The sequence below is a fragment of the Oncorhynchus nerka genome, linkage group LG21, assembly GCF_034236695.1.
Source record: "Oncorhynchus nerka isolate Pitt River linkage group LG21, Oner_Uvic_2.0, whole genome shotgun sequence".
Lineage (NCBI taxonomy): Eukaryota > Metazoa > Chordata > Actinopteri > Salmoniformes > Salmonidae > Oncorhynchus > Oncorhynchus nerka.
In genome coordinates this window covers 28,628,485-28,656,131 of record NC_088416.1, presented here as the reverse complement: position 1 = coordinate 28,656,131, position 27,647 = coordinate 28,628,485, and the positions used below count along the sequence as shown (strand labels likewise).

General features: G+C 42.3%; 1 protein-coding gene across 2 annotated transcripts in view; it reads right to left on the bottom strand.

The window, feature by feature from the left end:
* The window catches only part of LOC115104256 (protein TANC2-like), a 145,317-nt gene extending 121,703 nt beyond the window's left edge, over positions 1 to 23,614 (bottom strand). For both annotated transcript variants that reach the window (XM_065006517.1, XM_065006518.1), the window contains exon 1: positions 23,267 to 23,614. The gene's annotated coding sequence lies outside the window, so the exon portion shown is untranslated. The remainder of the gene's footprint in view (positions 1 to 23,266) is intronic.
* Positions 23,615 to 27,647: the final 4,033 nt, after the last annotated feature.

Sequence of the window (27,647 nt, the reverse complement as noted above, 5' to 3'; positions counted from 1 at the left end):
CAAAAAATGGTCCTGCATCTTCTTAACAAGCACGACATGGATAAAAATATATGGGGAAGAAGAATTGAGGGGAGTACAAAACCCCCTCCTTGCTGTCACCATGGCCACATCAGGCCAGTAAGTGTTTACAGTCACTTCAGCCAAGTATAATTTCTGTGCAACTTAAAAACAAAACTAAATATTTGTTGTGGACAGAGAGAGAGACACTAAGCTTTAATATCTCTGGAGAGATGAGCCATCAGAATGTTCTGGTTCCTCATTCTAGTTTTCATGTTCTGACTATGATTTTCTTTTCAAAAGGGTTTAATTTATTGCTTGCCTTCTTGGCTATCAGACCGGAGGTGACAGCCAGACAAGAAAACAAATAAGAGAAGACTCATTCCACACAGAATGAAACTCAATGAAGCAGATTCTCTTCCTCCTCAGAGCACCGCTGCTATTCAGTACCCACTGCCCCCTCGGCAGACTGCATTTGTCGTCCCTTAGTATGAAATAACATTGGTCCCCCCACTCCTACCCCCTCATGTTCCCCCTGACACCCCTCTCAGCCATCCAACTTCATATCTCATTCCCTTAAAAGCAGTCTGATCTGCTCTCATTTCCTGTTGGCCTGCTGTGCCCCTGCCAGGGGGGGCTAAGCAGGGTTAACGCCCCAGGCAGAGGGGCAAGGGGTCTGTGGTGCGGGAAGGGCTTGGTTCTTTCTGTGGTCAGTGACAGGTCAGTAAAAGATTTTTAAAAACCTGTCAGGGCAGATGCGTGAGGACAGGCAGAAAAGAAGGGAAGTAGAGGTGACAGGTAGACACCCAGTCCTCCATCCTCTTAGCATTCTGCCAGGACCCAACACAGAGCCAAGGGTTACGCCTGTCAGACGTGTCAGTCAGGACCGACCTTCCTGCGGTCGCTCCACCAGCTTTCCATGTCTGTATGTACCGAGCACATTTAATCTCAGTCTTTCCCAGCAGGGGGTTCTTGTTCCTGGGCTTAGACCCACATTTTAGCCATGCCTCCCTTCTCCCGGATCCTTGTCTCTTATGGCACAGCGGGATCTGTTTCATTATGATGTAATCATGGAAGAGCTCCTCTCAGAGTCCAATAATAACTACTTAATTTTGCATAAAGTTATGCATCATTATCTTCTAAATGTTTTGTTTTGGAAAGAACATTACCTAGCTTGCTATTAAAATACTAGCACAAAAACAAACCATTTTAGTGTTACCACGTTTAACTACACTGCGGTTGTGAAACTAGATGTAGTTTCAAACCCCTAGAGAAAGGCTGTCAGTATAAGAGTTACCACAGCTCAGTCCTACAAATTTAATCCCACAAAAAAACACTACATATTTTTTAATTTTTTTAACTAGTAAGCATCTTTCTCTCACACCCAGCAATAGCAGAATGCAAGTAGCAAACTTAATTACTGTTAACACAGAAAATACCAACCGTGCGCTTAGAGGTACCCATCAGGGCAACAATAATTATCTTCAACTCCGATAGCATATGGCACCTGTCATCATAAACAAATAATTTCAAGAGGTGCTGAACAACACAGTTTGCTCTGAACTAATATAAAGCCATTATTTAGATAACGCAATTCAATGATTTTGAGTTTTGTGCATATAAGGCTGATGCCTAAGCAGAGACCTGGACCTTCATTTGTGGAGGCCTGAGTTGCTGCCAGTTATCAGTGTACAGCAAAAAAACAAATCTGAGGTCAGAAATGCATCTGATATCTCCATAAATCCAGTCTCAAATTTGCAGTGGGGTGTTCAGAACAAAAACGTCCCATAACATTGGCGGCATATCCAAACAACACAAACAGCATAAATCCCTGGTCTATCCTGAGGACTTGGGTCACTCCTTGAGTGATCCTCAAGACCAACAGTCCAAAGACGTCAAGTAGACAATTAGGACCCTAGAAATTATGAATAGCTTGAGACTACTTTGTGGGTCAAGAAGTCAGGATGTGCCTGAGAAGGACCAGAGTGTGATGATATAAGAGCCTTCTCTGGGCTGGAGGAGCTCTACTGGCGCCTCGTTTTAAAATTAGCCATCCTCCATCCTTTACCATCCCTTCCAAAAATCCATCTCATTAAGTCAATTACACATCGCCGTGCCACCAGAGCGGAAAATTGCAAATTCACAGTCAGTCCCATGGGACTGTGAGGAGTAGCACTCTGCCTGGCGAGACTGAAGTCTCAGTGTGAGCAGTCAAGGGTGAGGAAAGTCATAGGTGCTGTGTTTAAGACGTCAGAGGAAGCGTGTAGAACTTTGACATGTCTTGCTCTGAATAGCCTGAGGGGATAATAAGTTGGTGTTGGATGGTGGAAGAACACGCCAGGACTGTAGTCAGACGTTGCCACAGGAAGTGTGAGAGGATGGGGATTCACACCTGATGGTCTCTGTCTGACAACTGGGTCAGGGAGAAGACTGACTGCATAAGAAAGGGGAGGCTGCCAAGAAATCTACTGGCCATATAAAAGGGAAAGGAGGATACCTAGTCAGTTGTACAATTCAATGCCTTCAACTGAAATGTGTCTTCCGCATTTAACCCAACCCCTCTGAATCAGAAAGGTTCGGGGGGCGGCCTTAAATCAACATCCCCGTCGTCGGCGCCCGGGGCAACTGTGGGTTAACTGCCTTGATCAGTGGCAGAACGACAGATTTTTTACCTCGTCAACTCAGGGATTCAATCCAGCAACCTTTTGGTTACTGGCCCAACGCTCTAACCACTAGGCTTAAAGCCACACAAGCTAAGCCAAAACAAAAGAATGATATCCCTCCAGCTTGGAGGTGTTAATTTCCTGACATGCAAAGCCCTTAGGGAAAAAGCGGATTCTACTGACGAATCTCAAAATACATTTTTCCCCCCATAAGGAACAATCTCTCAGTTACTCTAAACTGGAGCGTCATGATATCACTCTATTCCGTGATGTCCCTCTAAACTGAAACTTGAGTGAATTAAATGAGTCAATTCATTTCTCTGATTTCTCTTCATTCCTTGAGGTTGAAGTCATCCTGGTTATTAAAACAGCCTATTGTAATGGTTTTTGGTATCCGTAAACTATGATAGATGTAATTATTCTCATATAGGCTTAGACTGTTAAGCCACTAGTGATAGTTATCAATACAGTAACACATTGGGATATTATTTTTGATGTTTTGTATTATTTTGAGAATATCACAATATTATTTTTGCACTAGTTGGCTGTACCAGCACCAAAACTCCAGTATTTTTCCTTCATAACTTGTTCTCAATCTTCTTTTTACAATAGGGAGCCAATTTATTTACAGCACTTTTATTTCCATGACGGATCAAAAATGACTTTTTCATGGCTCTCTTGTCCGTCTGCAGCAGACACAAGGTGAACAATATGTTTGGAACATCGGATCGCAATAAAATCACAGTACTGAATCGCAATACATATAGAATTGTGAGAAATGGCAAAACAAATCATGCACCCAAGTATATGAGATAATATCATATTGTAAGGTCCATGGCAATTCCCAGCCCTATTCGCCACCATTCCAAATGTGAGTATTTCAGTGGCTCTTCTGTGGAACAGGATAAGCAACCTCCTCCAGAGTGTGATCTCCAGATCTCAAGAACATAATGTGGTTCTTCAGATTCTTTTTCTATTTCAGACCCATGCATGCTTCCATTCTGCACACACAGGGACATACCGGGAGAATGACAGTACAAGATGGATGACCTTACACACAGGTATTGGTTATTATTGCAGCAATCCAACGCATGCCTTTATAGAGAGTTGTAGCACTGCGAGTCAAGATAGCAGCACACGTTGGGAAGCTGTGGCCGTGACTGTGTGTGTGTGTGTGTGTGTGTGTGTGTGTGTCAAATCCCTAAAAATGTGCATCCATTTCAGATGGTTAAGCATTGCACCTGTACTACCATTACTGTACCTCAGTTCCACCACAAAGTTTACATTTCCTTCTCATTTAACTTCTCAAAGTATTGCCATATAGGACTTCGCTGCTGTCGCTTGCCTTTCGCCACCATTTTTCCAACTGTTAAGAATGAGTGGTGGAGAGTTGACTCCTTGCACGTCGACTCCCATTTCGGAGTGTCAAGATTAGATTCCACTAGGAATCGACTCTTAAATTCCCTATTTTTGGAAAGGAGGAGACAGTGTTCTCGGAAGTACAGCAACTAATCAAAACACTTGCATCTCTCATAGAGATTTTTCAAGGGAAGGAGAGAGGCACAGTATAGGCAGGTCGGCAGACAGAACCATGCACAGCGCCAATCTAAAATCGGCACACAAAAAAAAAGTGTGTGTGGGGGGGGGTATGCTGAAAAACACAGAGCGCATATGTCTTGGTAATCGGTCTTGCATGCCTCCCAAATTCACCTCTCCCCCTCTTTTTAATTACACAACTTTCCCCAGCCCTTTATAGCCTATCGTCTAGTTAGGCTATAACAAGGAAAATAAAGTTGTGATAACTGCACTGTGATAGTAATTTTGTGGGGGGGGGAACGTTAAAGATCCCGATTTCGTTGAATCGTTTTAACGTTTAAACGTTCACACCCCTAATGTGAGGCCTAACCCACTGAACGAGATGAGGTGTATGAATTTGTTTCTCTCATTTGCATGACAATTTGTTTGCCACCATCCCCAGAAGGCATTGTTCATGCTAGCGTGTACAAACAAACCAAAAATAATGGTGGAACTATATTCATGGGTTTTTCATTTTCCCATTGATTGCTCAAGCATTTTCCTTCTTTAAATAGACAAGAGAAATAATCTACTTTTAGGTCAAATAAAAATAAAATAACCGTTAAAACACTCACTGTCATTTTTCTCACTGTAAATGTGAGGATAATGGAGGGAAAGGGATTATATCTTCAGAAACATTGACCTTTGTTAACTCTGGTAGACAGACAGATAGTGAGCTTTAGTGATGGTTAAAAATGAGATTGAGCTGGAGCTGAGCTCCAATGTTGCTAAGAGATTTTACTAGGCCTAATTCATCTCCTGGAAAAAGTGCCTTATCCATTTCCTTTGCCCCTAAAGCATGGGGATATGGTTGGCATGTCTTCCGTAGGTCCATCCTCCTAATGAAACCCACAGTAACCTCAGGGGGACATCTGTTGAGCTGGCCTCCCCCAGTGCTCTCCTGGAGATGGCACTAGATTGGAGTGGGAAAGTAGGAGCCTTTCCTCGAAAAGTCAATTAAGAACTCAGTAGCCCATCCATTAGCAGATGTCGGCCCATGAGGCCCCCTCTCCTTCTCTATCTGTACATGCTCTCTGTGTATAAAAAATAACCAGATTTTTTTTTAAAGGGACCATATGGATGATCATGCATTTCAACCTGTCCTGAAATTAATATACAGTATTTTCAGAAAGTATTCAGACCCCTTGACAGCCCTATTCTAAAATTGAATAAAAATTGTACTTCAACTTACACACAATACCCCATAATGACAAAGTGAAAACAGGTTTTTAGACATTTTTACAGAAATTAAATAACCAGATAAAGAACACAGTGGCCTCCCTCATTCTTAAAATGAGCGCAAGAGGCGTCACTACAGTCCCTGGTTCGAATCCAGGGTGTATCACATCTGGCCGTGATTGGGAGTCCCATAGGGCGGCGCACAAATGGCCCAGCGTCATCCAGGTTTGGCCAGTTAACTTGTTCTTAACTGACTTGCCTAGTTAAATAAAAAATAGTGTAGTTGGTATTTGAACCTGTGTATCATGATCGCATCTAGTGGGGATAGAAGGAAAAACACACACACACACAGTGTAACCAAGGTATAAGACTCTCTCTCCTGTCTTAATGACATTGACCTTAGAGGGAGAAGCCTTTTGGGGTAGCCTACTGTACCAGCCAGGAAGATCTCAACAAAAGAAGATCACCTGGCAGAGCTTTTCTCTAATAGCTGCTGCCGAGTGAGCCATCAAGATCAAAGAACAGGGAGAGCTCAGTTGCAGTACATCTAGATATTTTCTTGCAATGGCCTGAGGTTTGTTTTAGGAAGTGGAAAAGCAGATATTAGTTCATATTAGTGTGGCAAGAATAACATGAATGACGCAAGTTCGTTTTAAAATCATGTGTGCAACATCCTTTTGATTGCATGGCTGCACTAAAGTAGCAGCCTGTATCACATCCACAGTGTAAACAGACTTGTTCATGGAAGTGGCCAATCCCTTCTCCACTCCCACATCTATAATGACCTAAGCTTCTGGCTGACGGAGAGGAGTGCTTTGGCAGAGTAGGCTGTGGAGCTCCTGCGTTGGAAGTGCTTTAGTGTCCCTGTATTCTGGTGCAACCCAGGGCGAAACGCAGCCCCCTCCCTCCATCGCACCCTCTTCTCCTCCTCTACTGCTTCTCTCTCCTTCCATCTCTCTTCCCACTCCCACGCTGAGGATTGGATGCTGGACCAGAGGGGCGGAGAGGTATTTTTAGCCAGCACCGTGTGCTGAAACAGCGGAGAGCCCTGTGCCCTAGCAAGGACAAAATCCACCATCCGGAAGAGGGAGAGAGAGATTGGAAGAGAGAGAAAGATATTCAGAAGCAAATTTCATTGCTGTAGCCCCTGAGGAAAAGGCTTTAAAGAGGGGAGCCGGTGTCACGTCTAGAGACACCGATAAAGATACATTTATCTCTAATATTCTGTTCAGGATGATGTTTAACTGCATTTTCTCTAAGAGGAAAATGTAGGCCTAATCCAATTTATATGTATGCCTCCAAAATGGCACACATATAAATCACATCATCTGCCTATGCCTTGATTCTAATGTTTAAAACCATTCTGAGAAGAGCCATGAAGTCTGAAATATCTTATGCTAATAGGTCTATAAATAAATGGCCTATGAGAGTGCAGACTTGCACATCAGCAAGAGTGAAAGCTGCAATATCAGTCTTAAGCAACCCATTTCTATATTTGAGTGCATCTCATGTCTGTTCATTACACTCCGTATTTATTTGGACAGCAAAGCAAAAACTTTAATTTTGGATTTGAGATCAAATGCTTCATATGAGGGTACATAATGTCCCCTTTTATTATAGTGTATTTTCATACATATCTGTTCTGCCACTTACAAATGAAAGCACTTGACCTTCTGAAGGTGTCATAAGTATTTGGACAAATTCACTTATATGTGTGTTAAAATAGTTGAAAGTTAAGTATTTGCTCCCATATTCCTAGCTAGCAATGACTACATCAAGCTTGTGACTCTACAAACTTGTTAGATTCATTTGAAGTTTGTTAATTTTGGAGTCACTTTTTTGTGAATAGAATATGTTTTTGAACACTTAATGTGGATGCTATAATCATGAATGCAGAGTGGCGCAGATGTCTTAGACACTGCATCTCAGTGCTAGAGGCGTCACTACAGACCCTGGTTAGATTCCAGGCTGTGATTAGGAGTCCCATAGGGCGGCGCACAATTGTCCCAGCGTCGTCCAGGTTAGGGTTTGTCCAGGGTAGGCCGTCATTGTAAATAAGAATTTGTTCTTAACTGACTAGCCTGGTTTAAAAAAAAGGTTAAATAAATAAATGAATGAATCCTGAATAATGATGAGTGCGAAAGACACAAAATTATACCCCCAAGACATGCTAACCTCACCATTGACAATAACAGGAGTGGTTATGATATTTCTAAAACAGATATACATGAAAATACCCTCACATAAAAGGTGACATTCTGTACTTAATGCTGGAGTACAGAGCCAAATTAAAATGTTTTAGCGGGAGCCTCCCGGGTGGCGCAGTGGTGAAGGGCGCTGTACTGCAGCGCCAGCTGTGCCATCAGAGTCCCTGGGTTCGCGCCCAGGCTCTGTCGTAACCGGCCGCGACCGGGAGGTCCGTGGGGCGACGCACAATTGGCCTAGCGTCATCCGGGTTAGGGAGGGCTTGGTCGGTGGGGATGTCCTTGTCTCATCGCGCACCAGCGACTCCTGTGGCGGGCCGGGCGCAGTGCGCGCTAACCAAGGTTGCCAGGTGCACGGTGTATCCTCCGACACATTGGTGCGGCTGGCTTCCGGGTTGGATGCGCACTGTGTTAAGAAGCAGTGCTTCTTAACACAGCGCCTGTGGACGCATGACTTTCAACCTTAGTCTCTCCCGAGCCCGTACGGGAGTTGTAGCGATGAGACAAGATAGTAGCTACTATAATAAATTGGATACCACGAAATTGGGGAGAAAAAGGGGTAAAATTCAAAAAAAAAAAAAAAAAAAGGTTTTAGCTTCACTGTCCAAATAAAACCGTAGGGGAGTGTGTGTCAAGGTAAACAGCCCTCATTGATTGAGCTTATAGCTGAAACGAGGCAAGCCACCAATGTGTGTCAGTGTGCTAATCTCTGCATACAAAGGAGAGTAGGGATGATAGGATCACGCCCCTAAGCCTTCTTAGCCTGTGCCCAATGCTAGCGGCTGAGGGAACAAAGCAACAGTAATACTAATCTAATACTAGTCTATGTTCCAAAACAGGACAAAACCCGTTTTTACATATCAATGGAAATAGGCCTAGCTATTATGTATGACCAGATAATATCATCAGGGCCCTCTGTGTCTGCCTGGTTGGAAGGCTCCATCCATCTGCATTCATAACAGATCATTGGTCCTCCTGTATAATTTCATTTTTTGACTCAGAGTCAAACCAAGCTCTAACATCCCTTGGGTACAACGCTGAACAATCCCTCACTCGTGCTCAGAGAACAACGGCCAAGAAAATTAGGGATGTAGCCTAAAGCGAGTAAAAACCAAACGAAAAAGCCCTGGCCTCATTTTAGCCTGTCGATTCCCCTGACCAGAACCCTAGCTAGAGCTTCTTAAGAGCTACTGTTTTGAGAGAATATAAGGCAGCCTTTGAGTGGTGACTTGAGCCACTCCAGATGTTGTTATCTGCCCTGGGGCCAATGCTGCTTGTAAGCCTTGGTAAGAAACTCCAGGTTTACCATCTTGTTAAAGTGCACTCTCACACACACGAAGATATGTTGCCCGCCATGTCTCTGCTCTGCTTCTATCGGAGCAATGTGTGGGCCAACAGGGTGTTGTTTATAGTCCTGGCTTCCGACACTGCATGTCTGTCTTTCTCTTGTCGTACCAGTAATACACATGACACACAGCTACGAAAAAGCCAAAACAAATGTACCCCCATAACGCACATAAGCCTAAGGGTGTTTGCACATGATCAAAAAATATTTTGTGCCTACAACAGAAAGCCATCAAAGATTCCTAGTGACAGCTTGCGGTAGCGCCCTCCGTTTCTCTGTTCTAGTTATGATAAATGCATAGTCTCAAAGTTAATGTATTGTCATATCAAAGAGGTCCAATGCAGTCTGGCAAAGACAGATAAACACTAATACGTCTTCGTATCAGAGATTGGTCAGCTGTTTGACTACAGTGTTGATGAATTGAGCACGCTGCAGAATCAGCAAATTCACCAAGGTTTGACACAGCCAGCACCATAAAGCAGAGATGAAATAAATGTGGAGATCAATTCCAGTACAGGTTGCAGTGGCTCCATGCTGGTGCCTTCCAGGTCCCTTCTGGCTATATTACCCTACTGATTCCAGTCCAGGCAGAAGGATCAGCCCGTGACCGGCGGTGTCCTCTCTGTCTACCTCTCCTTCTCCTCTAATATTCATTTCATCCCCATCTCTCTGTTTGGAGGTGGTTTTAAACCGGAGTGACTGCCTCTCTCAATTACAGTCAGCCCACAGGGAGGAGGAAGAGAGGAGGATGGTGAGGAAAAGAGAGGAGGGTAGAGGAGTTAAAAAGAGACAGGGAGCAGGTTGTTTTATAAACAAATTCCAGGAAACAGACATGGGTAGGAACATTATGATTTCTCTCACTGTGGATTGCGGGGGCATGGTTTTGGCCCAGGTTATTAATGAATCTTTCTTTCTTATCAGACAGTGCTTCCTGCACTTATGTAGACAATAGACAGTCCTACATTCTCACACACACACAGAATCCACTGTATGACTCATCCTACAGGTCTGCTCATGGTATCTATAAGGCTTAAGTGCCTGAGAGGGCTTGGTCTTCCAAGATACCCTTTAGAAACTGTAAATACAGACCTGAAAAACCACAGACAAATGTTCCGATCTAAACTGCTTTCAGTCAGCTTTATGTGAGTAATTATTTCATTGCAAGCTTTGTGGACAAATTTAACAGGGAGGGTAACAATGATAGAAAATGGGCCTAGTTGATTGAAAGTAAGCGTAACAAACAGTAATCGAGACGACAGTGAGCAAGAAGAGTGATGACTGTGATAGAGGCCTCTGATTAAAGTTGCTTTGAGCTCTGTAAGTATATCACAGTAAATGTAGCAGTAACAATGGTGTGCATCCCAACTCGAAGGATGTCCTCCAATATATTTTCCACTGTATTCTCCAGTAGTGGTCGACCGATTAAATCGGCATGGAGCCAAGGTAAGTTGCTAGCTAGCATTAAACTTACCTTATAAAAAAACATTATTCACATAAATACTAGTTAACTGCATGCACATGGTTGATGATATTACTAGGTTAACTAGCTTGTCCTGCATTGCATGTAATCAATGCGGTGCCTGTTAATTGATCATCTGTACATCATTTCTGTACAGCACTTTGAGATATCAGCTGATGTACGAAGGGCTATATAAATACATTTGATTTGATTTGATCATCAAATCACAGCCTACTTCGCCAAATGGGGGATGATTTAGCAAAAAAAGCACAATCGTTGCACGAATGTACCTAACCATAAACATCAATGCCTTCCCTAAAATCAATACCCAGAAGTATATATTTTTTTAAACCTGCATATTTTAAGAAATTCATGTTAGCAGGCAATATCAACTAGGGAAATTGTGTCACTTATCTTGGGTTCATTTCACGCTGATTCAGGGCCGCCTGGCTCGTTACCAACTAATTTGCCAGAACGTTACAGAATTATGACATAACATTGAAGGTTGTGCAATGTTACAGCAATATTTAGACTTAGGGTTGCCATCCGTTCGATAAAATATGGAATGGTTCCGTATTTCACTAAAAGAATGAAATTATAGTTTCCGGATTTGACCATATTAATGACCAAAGGCTCGTATTTGTGTTTATTATATTATAATTAAGTCTATTATTTGATAGAGCTGTCTGAGCAGTGGTAGGCAGCAGCAGGCTTGTAAGCATTCATTCACTCTTTACTGTGTTTGCCAGCAGCTCTTTGCAATGCTTGAATCACAGCGCTGTTTATGACTTCAAGCCTATCAACTCCTGAGTTTAGGCTGGCAATACTAAAGTGCCTATTAGAACATCCAATAGTCAAAGGTATATGAAATACAAGTGGTAGAGAGAGAAATAGTCGACACGTCATAATTCCTATAATAACTACAACCTACAATTTAACTGGGAATATTGAGGAACTGGGAATATTGAACCACCGCAACTTCTGGGGTAGCTAGCTTTAGCTTGGTACCTAGCTAGCACCAATACAACCAGCCTGAAAATAAATGACCAGTAGAAACTGCAGTCATTTTCATTATTCTTAGCTATGATTTAGGAATCCTTGTGAGTAAGTATTAGCTAGGTTGCCACTTGTTTGCCTATTGAAATTGAACTTCAGTTCATGAAAATAAATAGCTAGCCAGCTACTTAACCCAGTTGCCCAAACCTATTGTTAAAAGCAGCAAGCTAGCTTCATCTGGCTAGTGATGCTCCACTGGACCAGGTTATGTGTTGTGAAGCTAACCACAATAAGGATTAGGCACAATAGTGGAATTTGAGGCTTGCCTTCAAAATAAAAGTGTGTCATTGACAGTGAAGCAAATGAACACAAATAGTAGAATTATGCCATACTTTTATTTTGAAGGCTAACCACAAAGTCCACTATTGTGGCTAATCCTTATTGTGGCTAGCTTCACAGATGGGTCTGACCACCATTAATCAAATAAGAACAGTTTTATAAATGATGGTAATTTTAGATGACACCTAGCTATATAGTTAGCTAGCTAACTATAGCTACTGAAACAGATCGTTTTTCTATGTTTTTGGGGAAGAACATTGTTTGCATCCATGAGCTAGCTAGCTTTTTATTACCAGCACTGTAGGTATGTGAGACAACTTCGAGCATCATAGCATATGTATCGATGAATCGTTGTGACATATGAAATACGAGTGAGTGATAGTGTAATCAATGTGTAATAACCACGTAAAAAAATGTATGAACGTGTTAAATTGTGACGTGCAGTCATATTCAGGTCCTGATTGGTCAAATAGTGTGATGTGCATCTTTTTTGACACGCAAAGACCCAAACTGCGTTCCATAGAAATCCTGGTTGAGATTGAAACGACTGAACAAATGAACAACGAAACAGCAAGTAAGTGAAAGAAATAGGTTTGGATTAGGTTTTACTGGTAAATGGGGATACACGTAAGTGCCAACAAAATAACTTTTTGGTCAGTGTGGTGTGTGTGCGTGTAACCTTTATTTAACTAGGCAAGTCAGTTAAGAACAAATTCTTACTTACAATGATGACCCGGACAACGCGGAGTCAATTGTGTGCCACCCTATGGGATTCCCAATCACAGCTGGATGTGATACAGCCTGGACTCATTGTTACGCCTCTTGCATTGAGATGCAGTGCCTTAGACCGCTGCGTCCATGTGTGCGTGTTAATTATTTAACTGTACTAGAATGCTTAAAAAGGCAGCTAAAATTTGAAATATCGGTTATCAGTATCAGGGTTTTTTTTGACAAGGAAAATATCGGATATCAGTATCAGCCAAAAATGTCATATTGATGCATCACGAATGAAGAGAGAGCATTATGCATGCTGTCATATACCACATAATTAATCTGCATGTCAAGACACTTGGTGCAATCTAGTTTCAACCTGTTTCAGCAGAATTGACCATACCTCATTTACATAATGGTTTCATGTCTTGGGAAAATATCCCTTCAAACTGTAGTTCTGATGCTGCTGACCTACATCTTAAGCTCAGCCTCAGGCCTCCAAGACTAGGATCTGATAAATACAAGCAGGATATTCATTGGCGGTACCTTTCATAACAACAGTAGTGGCCATAATGATGCAGAAGAGAAGGAAATGCACCCGTGGCACTCTGTAGCCCAGAGCTACAAAACCTGGTGATTCAGAGCTGATTGGGCCAGTTGATTGAGAAATTATCGAAAACCACCCTAGAAATGAATGAAGGGTGATTCAGGGCTGATTCCTAAAGTCATTGCCATCATCCCACCATTGGGATTTGATTTGGATTTGATTTGATACCACCAGGCTGAGAGACAAGAATCAGAGAGCGCTCATCATGGTCATGCTACTGCTGCTGCTACACTGCTGCTGTAGCTCTTTCTGGATTGGGACGAACCTGCTGGAGTTTCACATCTGCCTCCATCCATCCGAGTTACAGTCCCAGTTGAGATCCCTGATTGTGATAACAGGAGGAACTCCAGATGTGAGCCTCCCTCAGACTAACAGCGATGTCATGATGATCCACTATCTAGTTTCCTTTTATGTCACATTGAAATGGCAGCAGGTGTATGCCTATCTCTACCAGAGATCGGCAGCAGGTGGCCCACGGACCAAAACCGTCCATGGTTTTTTTTGCACCCCAATTGTATTTATTTAATTAATAATATATATATTTCTTTGAAATTTGTATGATTTCTTTCAAAGTAGGCTATAGGCTATTACAGGGAATAAATTACTGATAAAGTAGCAGCTGTTACGTAAACAGTAGAAGGACAACATAGGCCTCTTTGTGCAGTGCACCAGAAGCCAGTTTTAGGAACAGGTAGAGTAAACAGGGCAAAGCCTGTATCTGTCTATTCTCCTATTGTAGGAGGGCCACACCCTAAAGCAGAAACAGGTGACACACAGAATGGTGTCTTCTTGTATAGACACCTGGTGAATACTTTAAGATAGTTTTGTCTATGGGGCTGGCTGTGGTCAGACCTGCCTGCAGTCTATGGAGGAGAAGTCTCCACTGTTTAAAGAGCCATGTAGTGTAGGCCAATTGTAACTCAGCCCATGAACCTCCATTACAGCACTAAGCTCTCCATTTCCTCCACCATGTTATTGAGACCGTTTTCTTTTTACCCTCTCCCTCCTAACCCCTCTCCCATTCTTTTCCGTCCATATTTGCCAGTCTTCTCTCTGTCCCTCTCTGTTCTGTCTCGCTGTATGTTGGCCCCCTCCCTGTCCCTGCCCTTTCTCTGCTACAATCTCATTAATGATACAGCAGAGTGCAGGAATCCACCAGCCCCACAGTGAGAGGTCACTGCTCCACTCCACCTGTAGGAGATACAGAACTGGCTGGCTTTCCTCCGTTTATATAGACAAACAGTGGAGACGCTACATACTTTAGCAATAGCAGTTATATAGCCTAGATTAAAATCAGCACTCTTCTGTGATCTAGTGTTAGGTATAGATGGTATGAAGAGAGAAATGCAGCAATGAAAAACAAAGGCTTCTGAAAGAGCCCAGATGCTCCCTCCACTCTGAAATTCAGTAGATTGTCTCCTTTTTTCCTTCCCTGTCTCCAGCGGAAGCGACAGAATGGGGACGTGGTGGAGCTCACTCCCCCATAAACCTGCATAATAAACAGGCCCGTGCTGATCACATGGGCTCGTTGGAGGTAGTTCAAAGTCAATGATCACTGGAGGCTTAAGGAAGGCTTGGTGGGAATGAGCTGATGAGAAACGTATGGAAGGCTGTGTGCTCAGGGGACAGAGGCTGATTCCATTACCTCTGTAATGAGGGCAGGGAATGGGGAGCAGTGGTCACTGCGGGTTACCAGTGTATATGGACACAATCCGAGGTAGCAATAGCACTGTGTTAGCCTAATGTATAACAAAAGGCCATCTCCTAGCACCACGCACAAATGGTCACAATATGTAGATGTGGGAGAAAATAAAGAAGGCAAAATCATCCATTTTATGCAGGGTAATGGGATAAAAGTGGTGTCCTCTTTCTCAAGGCCGCCGTATAAAGCTATTAAGTTCTATGCCCATGTGAGGCATTAAACCTTAAAACAGGATGGCTTGGTGGCACATCCACTCAATGAACCTGGTTTGAAGCTATTTTATCTCTATCCAGTCTTCAGCACTATGATATGGTTTTCCTTCATGAAACAGAAAAGAATCCCATGTGTTCACTGTGTCTAGCATAGCGCAGAGTATGCCGTAATATAGAGACGTATCGTCAAGCCCTGCTCTTTACAACTCAATCCTGCAGGGGACCACTAAAGCAGATACCTGGACGGACGGTGCTACCGAAAACTGTAACAGCTGTCTGTTTGGGGATCATGTCAGTTTCTGATTATCTGCAAAAGGAAACAGATGTCTAGTGATAAAACAATCATCCTATATAACTACTTCAGTTCACACCTTTTCTACTCATACACTGTGCGTACACACCATTATCTACATACAGTTGAAGTCGGAAGTTTACATACACTTAGGTTGGAGTCATTAAAACTTGTTTTACAACCACTCCACAAATTTCTTGTTAACAAACTATAGTTTTGGCATGTTGGTTAGGACATCTACTGTGTGCATGACACAAATTGTTTACAGACAGATTATTTCACTGTATCACAATTCCAGTGGGTCAGAAGTTTACATACAGTAAGTTGACTGTGCCATTAAACAGCTTGGAAAATTCCAGAAAATGATGTCATGGCTTTAGAATTTTGTTTCTGGTGTCCTTTGACAGGCTCTTTGGTCTTGGCCATAGTGGAGTTTGGAGTGTGACTGTTTGAGGTTGTGGACAGGTGTCTTTTATACTGATAACATGTTCAAACAGGTGCCATTAATACATGTAACGAGTGGAGGACAAGAGGAGCCTCTTAAAGAAGAAGTTACAGGTCTGTGAGAGCCAGAAATCTTGCTTGTTTGTAGGTGACCAAATACTTATTTTCCAACATAATTTGCAAATAAATTTTCTCATTTTGTCTGTCATAGATGAAGTGTACCTATGATGAAAATTACAGGCCTCTCTCATCTTTTTAAGTGACAGAACTTGCACAATTGGTGGCGGACTAAATACTTTTTTGCCCCACTGTACATGTATAGTATTTCAAAGGACTGATTTCCTTATATGAACTGTAACTCAGTAAAATCATTGAAATTGTTGCAATCATATCTTTGTTTAGTATATGTACGAGGTCTCTGAAGATGAGGTGGCACCAATGCATGGATGGCGGGAACGAGATGATGGCCTCAGAGGGGAATAGAAGAGGGAGGAATGGGGTCAAAACAGCCATCTGATCAGATCAGAAGGCTCTGGTGGCACGCTCCATTGGAGATGACATGTACTGGGACTTCAGTGGAGTCCTGGAAGTCTGAGCTAGAGACTGAATAAACCTGGAGGTTAGGTTGCCAGAAAGGATCTGTAAGATACTCCTCTTCAGTCTACCTGCAGTGCTAGGTGCAACATACGCCAGATGACACTACAGTTTATTTTCTAATCCTGAGCTTGTGTCGGCTTCATTTTAACATGTAAAAAAGACAAAAGGGGAACAATTATGGCTTTGTTAATGAGGAGACTTGGATGAAATTGGTCTCAAAAAGTAGAATATAAGCAAACAGATCATTTGGCAAACTGAAAGATGTGAACGGTTGAGCTGATGTAAATTAGGCTAATTCCATGATGGAGCCGGCAGTCTTGTCACCTCGACATGGTTGAATCACACTGGCCTCCTGACGATGTGCGGTGACAACGGCCGCTTCCTGGAGTGACTGCGGTCATCCATCACTGATAACATTTATGAGAATTTAAAAATCCATTCCATTAGGCAAACGCTGCAGTCCAGTGAAAACGGCTGCATTCACAGCTGTTTTTCCCCTCTGAAAGCAGGTGACACATTGCTTGTTGTAGTGTAGACAGTATTGTTCAGTGGTCCATTTAAATTAAACTGCTGTGGGACAGAAAAATAAAGAGATTATTTATTTCACTCTTGCTAAAAACAAATTGTACTGCACCAGAGACTTGGTTGTCTGATGCTAGCTGAATTATTTTCCCCCCATCATTCAGCTGAGCTCTTATGGTGCAAGTCAACACTTCTTCAAATCAAGTTGTTTTGATATTGCTTACTGAGGAAGGAGAGGATACAATAGAACTACATATGTCAACATGCAAGGTAACTCAGCATTCTCTTGAAGTCCACAACATGACCCCCAAGTAAAATGTTGACAACTTTTACTTCACTACATTCCTAAAGAAAATAATGTACTTTTTACTCGATACATTTTCCCTGACACCCAAAAGTACTCTTTACATTTTGAATGCTTAAGCAGGACAGAACATTTTCCAATTCATGCACTTATCAAGAGAACATCCCTGGTCATCTCTACTACTGAGAAATGCCACCTTGACTGTGTGGCAACATAAAAATCTTTGGCGATTGAAACAAGAAACCGAGTTTGGTTGACTAGGGCCCGTTCTTATCATGTTATTATAAGGGAGGGGTATTGGTCTGTGCTTTAGTAACCCAAAATAATCCTAAAATTCTTCTCTCTCTCTCTCACTCAGGATGGTGACTCAGGATTCGATATCAGGAAATAATAAGGCATTGTAACCAAAAGTCGTGTCTGTTGGTATCTTGGAACCAGATCGACGTTGGCCCACATAAAACAACAAACGGAAGACATGCAAGCACGCACGCGCACACACACACAAAGAAAACAAAGCATTACTGACCCTGATGTGTGGTCTCAACAGGAACTTTTAGCCTCCTCGTTAGTCTCCTTATTATTAGCACTAGTTGAGTGGCACTGACAATTAAATCTAGCCCACAGGAATGCATGCTGCATAGCCCTAGACTAGAGAGAAAAAAAGTGCCAGACGCCACCCCCCCCCCCCCCCCCCCACTCTGTCTATGGGGCCAGCTGAATAGTGTCCTGTAGGAAGTAAAGTTGAGCATGGAGATAAGAGCCAGGCGACAGCAGAGAACCCACCTGTAGGAGGTTGTGGGTAATTGAGAGTCAGGGGGACAGGCTGTCTCACAAGTTGGCCTGGATTCAACTACAAAAAAAGTCACTTACAACAACTTTGCTGCTTTTTGAACTTGAAAGACCTCTTTAGGTTATGTTGATGGTTACAGTCAGTTACAATCCCTTTATTGTGATTCCACACAAACATTTTTAAGGAGAGACATCAATCGTCTTTCCATAGTTTGGATGCATAGGCACCCAATTCTGTAATAACATTCTGTTATAAATGACATAAATGGGAAAACATCTGAGAAAGACTGTCCTATAACAGTATTCAGCCAAACATATTGAAAGCCCATTTCGGAAGAGTAGGACAAGCCAAACCTGCTGCTCGAACATACAGTCCGTCATACTGTGCTAAGCACAGCAATATGCCATCTCCAAATGTGACTCAAGAGGAAAATCTACTTGCATGTCAGATTCTCAACCATTTTATCACTGCAGCAAACACCAAAAGGTGAAACAGCTGTGACCATTGATAATCTCATCCCAATCAAAGCAAAGGGAGAAAGGCGTGGGTGTGTGAGTGTGCGCATGTGAGTCTGACAAACAGGCAGCCAGTAAGATAAACCTGAGGTGGGAGGCTTGGGAGCAAAGGGATGAATTGAGATGGTGTTAGTGAATGCAGCTTCACTTCATGGCATGGCCTTTAATGACCCTGCAGTAAAGGAATGGCAGCAGCTCAGGTTTTCCTCTAAGTATTGGAGGTGTGGCAGTTATGGGGATTTACTACATGCGAGAGTCACAGCAGCTCACCAGGCACGCAGCACAGACTTCAATTTACATATCTGACTGCAGACAGACAACACTGTGTGACTGTGTTTAATAATCAAGGTTCCCCTAAACGAAGAGTAGCAGCTGTGACAAATCCATAACATTGCCACCCTTTATAATGTTGTGCAAAGAAGCCATTTATCAATCAAATACTCTACTAGGCTAAATGATTGGGCTGCATCGGAGGTACTAAAAACATCTAAATAAATCTTACATTGTTTCATAACATTCTACTGGTAAATGGCTTCAGACATTTTTAAAAGGATGCATTAACTTGCTTGGCACAACTGTCTTAGTTGTGATGACTTTACTTTCCCATCATAGCGGTATATCTTGGTAGCAGCCAGGTGTTAGTGGTAGTGCACTCTTAGCAGGAGAGGTGCTTCCTGAGTAGAGGTCGACCAATTATTGGAGGACCAAAAAAAACGATGCCGATTAATTGGCCGATTTTTTTTTTAGATGTATGCGTAATAATGACAATTACAACAATAATGAATTAACACTTATTTTAACTTAATATAATACATCAATAAAATCAATTTAGCCTCAAATAAATAATGAAACATGTTCAATTTGGTTTAAATAATGCAAAAACAAAGTGTTGGAGAAGAAAGTAAAAGTGCAATAATATGTGCCATGTAAGAAAGCTAACGTTTCAGTTCCTTGCTCAGAACATGAGAACATATGAAAGCTGGTGATTCCTTTTAACATGAGTCTTCAATATTCCCAGGTAAGAAGTTTCAGGTTGTAGTTATTATAAGACTACTTCCCTCTGTACCATTTGATTTTCATTAACCTTTGACAATTGGATGTTCTTATAGGCACTTTAGTATTGCCAGTGTAACAGTACAGCTTCTGTCCCTCTTCTCGCTCCCCCTGGGCTCGAACCAGGAACACAACGACAACAGCCACCCTCGAAGCAGCGTTACCCATGCAGAGCAAGGGGAACAACCACTCCAAGTCTAAGAGCGAGTGACGTTTGAAACGCTATTAGAGCGCACCCCGCTAACTAGCTAGGCATTTCACTTCGGTTACACCAGCCCCATCTCGGGAGTTGATAGGCTTGAAGTCATAAACAGCACAATGCTTGACGCACAACGAAGAGCTGCTGGTAAAACACACACGAAAGTGTTGTTTGAATGAATGATTACAAGCCTGCTGCTGCCTACCACCGCTCAGTCAGATACTTGTATGCTCAGTCAGATTATATGCAACGCAGGACACGCTAGATAAACTAGTAATATCATCAACCATGTGTAGTTAACTAGTGATTATGATAGATCATTTTTTATAAGATAAGTTTAATGCTAGCTAGCAACTTACCTTGGATTACTGCATCCGCATAACAGGCAGTCTCCTTGTGGAGTGCAACGAGAGGCAGATGGTTATAGCGTTGGACTAGTTAACTGTAAGGTTGCAAGATTGGATCCCCCGAGCTGACAAGGTGAAAATCTGTCGTTCTGCCCCTGAACAAGGCAGTTATCCCACCGTTCCTAGGCCGTCATTGAAAATAAGAATGTGTTCTTAACTGACTTGCCTAGTTAAATAAAGATTAAATAAAGGTGTAAAAAATAATAATAATAAAACATATTTAAAAATTGGCCAAATCGGTATCCAAAAATACCGATTTCCGATTGTTATGAAACCTTGAAATCGGCCCTAATTAATCGGCCATTCCGATTAATCGGTCGACCTCTAATCCTGAGCACTCCCTGACGAAGGCCATGCTGGCGAAACGCGTCGGTTTAAAAAAAAAAAAACGTTGTTTCTATTGAACATGCCATACTAATAAAGGCATTTAAATGAATTATATGAAGAGTGCATTGGTCCTCCTTTATTTTCTTTTTGATAACTAAGGTAACCTTGTAAACCTGTAAGTATACAAGTAGGAGGGCCTTCAGAGTGGTGCAGTTGTCTAAGGCTGTGCCACTAGAAATCCTGTTTAGAGTCCAGGCTCTGTCGCAGCCAGCTGCGACCGGGAGACCCATGGGGCGGCGCACCTTGTCCCATCGCGCACTAGCGACTCCTGGCGGGCGCAGTACACGCTGACACTGTCGCCAAATGCATGGCATTTCCTTCGACACATTGGTTCGGCTAGCTTCCGGGTTAACTGGGCATTGTGTCGCACGGCTCTCGACCTTCGCCTCTTCCGAGTCTGTACGGGAGTTGCAGCGATGAGACAAGACTAACTACCAATTGGATACCACAAAATTGAGGAGAAAACAGTGTAAAAAATATAAATATATACAAAATAGAGAAAGAAATAAAGTATACAAGTAGGCCTATGGCATCAAGACTAGCAACTTACACTGCTCAGGACTGCTAGAAGTAGGCTACTTGCCAAAGTCACATTTAATCTAGGTCAGATCTAATTGGCTTCCCTCAGCAGCCTGTACAAAATCTTTACACTGATTGCATGTTAAAATGTAGAATTAATAAAAGTAAGTCAATGTCATAAAACTTTTCACTTGGTCTAGTGGGGTCCCAGTTCACTGTTGTTTTGCTAAGGCCCTTCCATACTCATTCATCATGAAAATCCAAGCAGCCACTCCAGCCAGTAAATCAATTGGCTGAACTTAATTATGATTTTGTTTCCTCAACAGACACCCCAATCTGGGACAATTGCTGATGTCTGCTGCGACAGCTGGCTCTATTTCTGTGAAGTACCTTGCTAAAGCCCCCAACCCTAGACTGCACATCATTTCCCTAATCACTTTTCCACAACTGCCCTCCAGCACGTAAATTAAAGTTAAAGAAATTGCTACATGTCAGTCAGAAAAAAATCTCACCCTGGAGGCACTGGCCAACTGTGATTATTTCATCTGGGTTGAGTTTTAGTTAAGATAGCCTAGCCAGTAGGCAGTCTGACAGTATTTGATTCATGACCCAACAATGTTAATAAGTAGGAGAAAGGGGGCTTAATATGTTTAGAGGGATGGTTCACCCAAAATACAAACTCACCTCATCTTATTGATTTTAGGCTAGCTCATTTATGGCGTCACCATGAGGAAATTTGACCATGCTGTTTGAAGACTGCTGTTTGGAAACGGGATTAGCAGAATTAGTAAACAAACCCAAATATTGGGTCCCTGTGTCCATGGACTACTCTACTGTAGGTAGCCTATCCATAACGGTCACTTCAAGAAAGATGAGTGATTGAGGAAAAGTTTTGGGAATAAAGAGGTTGCAAAGAGGTGTTTGAGTGAATAATTGATCATTGAACGTCAAAGAATGATTGTACAGTAGCCTACTGAAGCATTCTCAGCTGCTAGGTCTATTCACACACATGTAAAGAGTGCACATTCAAAGAGCATGCATGAGGGTGTGAGCCTCCCTTAGGCCTACCAGTCGGTAATAGTTCTGTGTCAGCATGTGGTCCTGTGTGATGACAAATGTAGTAGTCAGAATGGATCAATATTTAATATCTCGATTTGTAGCGAAATATAAAAGATTTCACAATGGGGGTCAAACTAATTTTAGAGCCCAAAACGGCAGTCCCATTATTTTTAAGGCCGTTCTGGCGATCGTGGACAAAATCAACATGCGCGCGTGCACACACACACATGCGGTCTAGTCAGCATGTTAGATTAATCGTTTTCAAGTGCAACGTTATGAAGGGAAACAACTCAGAGATTAAACTATGCTCCTACGAAGGTTCTAACCAGGTATTTAGCCTTAAAGGGCTATTTCTAAATGGTTCAACATAATCTCCAGCACCACCCCAACATCAAGAAAACATAGAAACACGCCATTTGATATATTGATGTTGGTCTGGTGCTAGAGATCATGAATATGAAGATTTATTTTTATTTTGACATTTCTCTTTAAGATGCTTTTGGGAAACCAGACCCAGTTCTGTCACCACTGAAAATGTAAGAAACACATAACCCATCATGGCAGTAATGCATTCACAACCCCCATGCATTTTAAAGTAAGCTGGTGCTAGGACATTGAATACACAGAAATTAAGCATTTATACATTTGGTTTAGAAAGTCATTCAGCAAATGCCATGGTATAATTCACCAAGGGTATAATGAATCTTAATAGCGTTACACAGCTTCTCTATTTAACTAACGTTAGCCGGGGGGGGGTAGCTGTCATTCTAACTTCAAAGATGTCCAGTAAGCCAGTTTGAGGCGTATGGCGATGGGATATTCGTCAATAAAAAATACACAAAAGGGGTTTCTTTGTGAAACGGAATGGCCACATTGTTCACTGTGTGGCTTTAGGTTGTCCAGCTAAATATAACTACAGTAAAAAACATGTTCGAAAATGATATGATTGTCAAATAGCGAATGCTAACTATGTTAGTTTGCTAGCTACCTGCAATACAATAGATGATTGGGACACTTCGATGCGGATATACAGCAAGCGCCAGCTAGCTAAAACAGTGCAGCACAGCAGACACCGAACGCTAAAGAACATCACATTATTTGGCTAGGACTAACGTCATTCAGCCAAATCATTCGAATTTCGTGTTTCAAATGTAACATTACCTTGTAATTGTCATTCGCTGTCACTTACCTTGATTTTTTTTCACCTCCTCCACTGTCAAATAAGCCGAGGCAAGAACGTCCCACTGACCATTAAACCCGTGTCAGTTCGTAGATAAACGTCAGTGCAATGGCTAGCTAACGTTTCAGCAAGATTTCCAGTAAGCAGCTGGACCACAACACAGCCTTCGCGAGCGTGCGTAAAGATTCGACGTGTTCGATCGTTCCGTCCTTCTCCCACTGAGGTACCTCCTACTCCAGGTTTTGAGGGAGGAAAAAAAATCCCGGAATTGCGCTCAATTTGCCTCCAATAATAACCACCCAGTGAAGAAGAAAGAACTATTTCATTACGCGACTGCATGAGAAGAACCAAACATTGCCTACGAAGATGTTTGTGTGTGTTGAAAACGCTCTCATACAGTAGCATGAAGCGGAGGGGCTGCTGAATTATTCATAAGGGGCGGGTGCTCAGATCCTGCGTTCAAATACAAGTGGAAAGGTGGTATTTAGAAGGGTGCAATTGCAGCCAATAGTGTGGGGGCGTTCCTGCATGTGGGCATTCCTGAATCTGCAGGAACTCCTCTCTATACTTTTATTGGTCAATTTTTAAGTTAGGACAGGCGGGAGGCAGGGGCGCTCCAATACAGTAGGTGGCGTTAATGCACAAAACGTTGGATACCAGCTGCCGATAAACCTCACAGAAGAAGGGGCGGTGGGCGACAATGGTAGCTAGCTAGCCGTACAACAGTGGTAGACAGCGGGCACTGTTTTCCCGCAGTTCTGTTGACGAAAGCGAGGGCAGGTGTTCGGGATGCGAAAGTGAAGGGGGGGCGATCCTGCAGATGAGAGCCCACATGCAGGAATGCCCCATATTGCGGGCTGCAGTTGCACACTATTGGTATTTACCAAATACTGACTGGGAAAAATCCACTTGAATGCTCCGACTTCTCCCACATGCTGACCTCTCAAGTAACCTACTAAGAAAATTAGGCTACCTCGATAACAGAATTTCCGGTAGTTAAATGCAACAACAAAATATTATTTATAAAAAACAATCTATTAATATGGTTTTTGAACACTATAATTAGTTTACAAGCATGATAGTTGTACTTTTAGTTTATGCTTGATGCAGCTTGTTGGCCATTAGCCAATCAGCGTTACTCAATGAGTTCAAAGCATGTGCACTCATCCAACTAGTATTTACAACTTCACAACGGGTCATTTTCACCTTCCCACTTGGTTATGAATGCAGCATTGTCAAAGTAACCCACTGTAAAATACAAGGTCATGTCAATCAAATGTACATTATTTACGGAATAACTAGTAACAGCATTGTAGGTACATAGAACCTGCTCTGTAATTGCAATAGAGGTTATTTACACAGGTGGAGGGAGGTCTGGTGGGTTACGTGTCTCCAATCTCGGAATGGGTCATGCTGGCTTCGTCGGACACACACACACTGCTGCAATCTCAGATCTTTGTTTTGTCTAGGAAAGCTAACTCTTGATAAATACAGGCATTAATTTGACTTCTGGTCCATCCTTGCTTTGACTTGTCATGGAGTTTTCTCATAGCGAAGATGATGATATCTGTCTGAGATCCACATACATTGCTTACTCCTGCTTTAGATGTGTGTAATCTCTGTGAATCTTTGTGTGGGAAATATTATACTCACAAATTGTAATACCCACATACTGTAGAGATGGGACACTACAATGTACAATCAAACAAATGAAGATCATCTTACCCATCAAATCAAACTTTATTTGTCACATGCGCCGAATACAACAGGCGTAGGTAGATCTTACCGTGACATGCTTACTTTGCCAGTCACAAGTTGGAACATTAAGCTAACTATTTCCTAACTATTTGCTTTTTCTTTTGATTACAACTACCTCTTACTTATTATATATTACCAGAATGAATGTGATAAGATAATGAGGGTAGAGAAATTATCTTTGCCCTGCTGCCAAGTGTAGCCTACAGATCTAAAAGACAGAAATCAAATGATTTATTTCTGGAAAGAATGAAAACATCTGGATCAGTCCTAGGGGCTGATCAAACAACAACGGTTTCTGAAGGCCTCCACCCAGAGGTAAGGTGAAGAGAGACATGCAGATGAGGCTGGGCTGCATTTCTGTGCTATCTTCTCATCATAATGCAAATGTATGAGTCCCTTATCACAAACCAGAGATAGGAATGTCATTTATCTTGGTGTCTGGACTATGTTTGAGAGATGCCAATCGTTCATGGGAACACAGTGTATGAAATACATCTGGGGTTGGACATTAATTATCCTAACAATGGCCTATTCCCTCTCAGTGGACTCAAACAAAAGATTGTTCTGTTCTAGAATGCATTTATTCTATTTTTGTAAGTCCTCCAAGGACCACACACATGCCGTGCTGTCCCAAAAAATAGACACTATAGCTTACTGAAGCCAGTTTTGCAAACCCACTGAACCAGTTCTTCAGCACACAAATGAACTGTTGACAATACCGTGGCCTACATCTTACTCTTTATGTAAATCAAGTGAATCATGTGACAACGTGTCTGGTCAAAGTATCCACACACATCCTTCCATCTGTGATTTACATGTGGACACAGACTAAACAAAGACACATTCCTTTTGAAATGCAATGTGTTGATCAAAAGACTGTGCCGGGCCAAAGTAATGGACAAAGTAAGGAAAATAGCCTAACGCAAAATAGATTAGATTCCCAGTTGTTCAGTGCCAATGCTTAATTGAATAAAACAGCAGTGATTAATAAGTCGGGTTTGCTGGCTGAGGCTTTGAACTGGCCTGAGAGAATGGATGGGATTTTAATGCTTTACCACAGTGTTTCCAAACCATTTCATGCTTTAGACTGATGACCAGTTCCTCTGTGAAAGTCCCAAACCAGCTCTTAGCACCTTCAAATTGTGTTTATGATTACCAAGCTGTGCTGTTTGTTAGCTGCCTACACTAATATATCTTAACATTTCTATACACCCAAAACATTGTATTGAATGTGACAAATTCTGTTGATTACGATGTCAATGCATCATTTGCATCTCTGCTCTATAACCTGGAGTATAGCCAAGTACAGAGAGAGGTTATACAAAAGAGGAATGCATTAAATGTGATTATGGAGCCAGGCAGGCAGATAATTACAATAAATACATTAAAACACCCATAACATGGTAGTGACTTAAATAGAGAGAACAGGGAATAAACTGTGCTTACTTAAATATTATTTGTTGGATATGTTAAGCATTGTGCATTTCCCTGTATAATTTCAATAGATTGTTCTCCGTTTTACTGTATAAGGTCCACAATTCAACCAATCTTGATTTGAAATTGATACTAGAATTTCCCGGAGTCCAACTCCGCTCAACAGACAATGGCTGCCAGCACGCAGTAGGCAGCCGTTCCATCAACGTCAGTCGGTTGACATTGACTTACTGTTTTAAGTTGCTTCTCTTAATAAAAGTAATACCTGAGAAGGTCACAAGCCCCATATATCTAGTTAAGGGAGCCCTAACAAAATGTCACTTCCCACCTGCGTGGGATGAAAAGGCAAACTCTGATGAAAAATTGAATGGGCTGTTGAAGGAATCTTCGACCCATCCTCCCACATAAATACAACCTGAGGCCAAATTGAATTACATGTAAGTCTCCTCACACAACACACACACACACAGTTGGCTTCTCCATTCCTCTGAGACACATCTGCAACACACAAAATTATGAAGTTGTTTACGTGTCAACGGTGAGTGTAGCTGGTGCAGGGAAGTCAGGCGCAGGAGAGCAGAGATGAATGGACAAAGCACTTTACTTAGGCAATCATAATACAGAACGCAACAGCGTCACAACACAAAATGCCCAAAGGACAAGATGAGGCAGCAGAACTACAAAACCCATGTACAAAGTACCGGCTGCCACAAAGCACGGGTAATAAAACAAAACCCGGCGCAAACCAGCCGGAAGCGTGCCAACCTTGACAGTAAACAATACCCCACACAGACATGGAGGGAACAGAGGGTTAAATACACATGTAATTAGTAGGAGATGTAAACCAGGTGTGCAGGAAGACAAGACAAAACAAATGGAAAATTAAAGGTGGATCGTGATGGCTAGAAGGCCGGGAGCGGCGACCGCCGAACGCCGCCCGAACAAGGAGAGGAACCGACTTCAGTAGAAGTCGTGACATTACCTTTGGTCACAGGATAGATTACACATGCTCCAGACCCCAAGATCCCAAGTCCCATTACATTAAGGTCTATACCCACAGGTGGGTATCGGGGACTACTGCAATAATCTAAATTGTATTTCCTTTCTGCAAGGCTGCATGTTTCATCCCCTTCTCCGAGTCAGATCTCCCTGGGTGTCTGACTATCTACTAATCTATCCCGCCCAGTTAATTTATTTT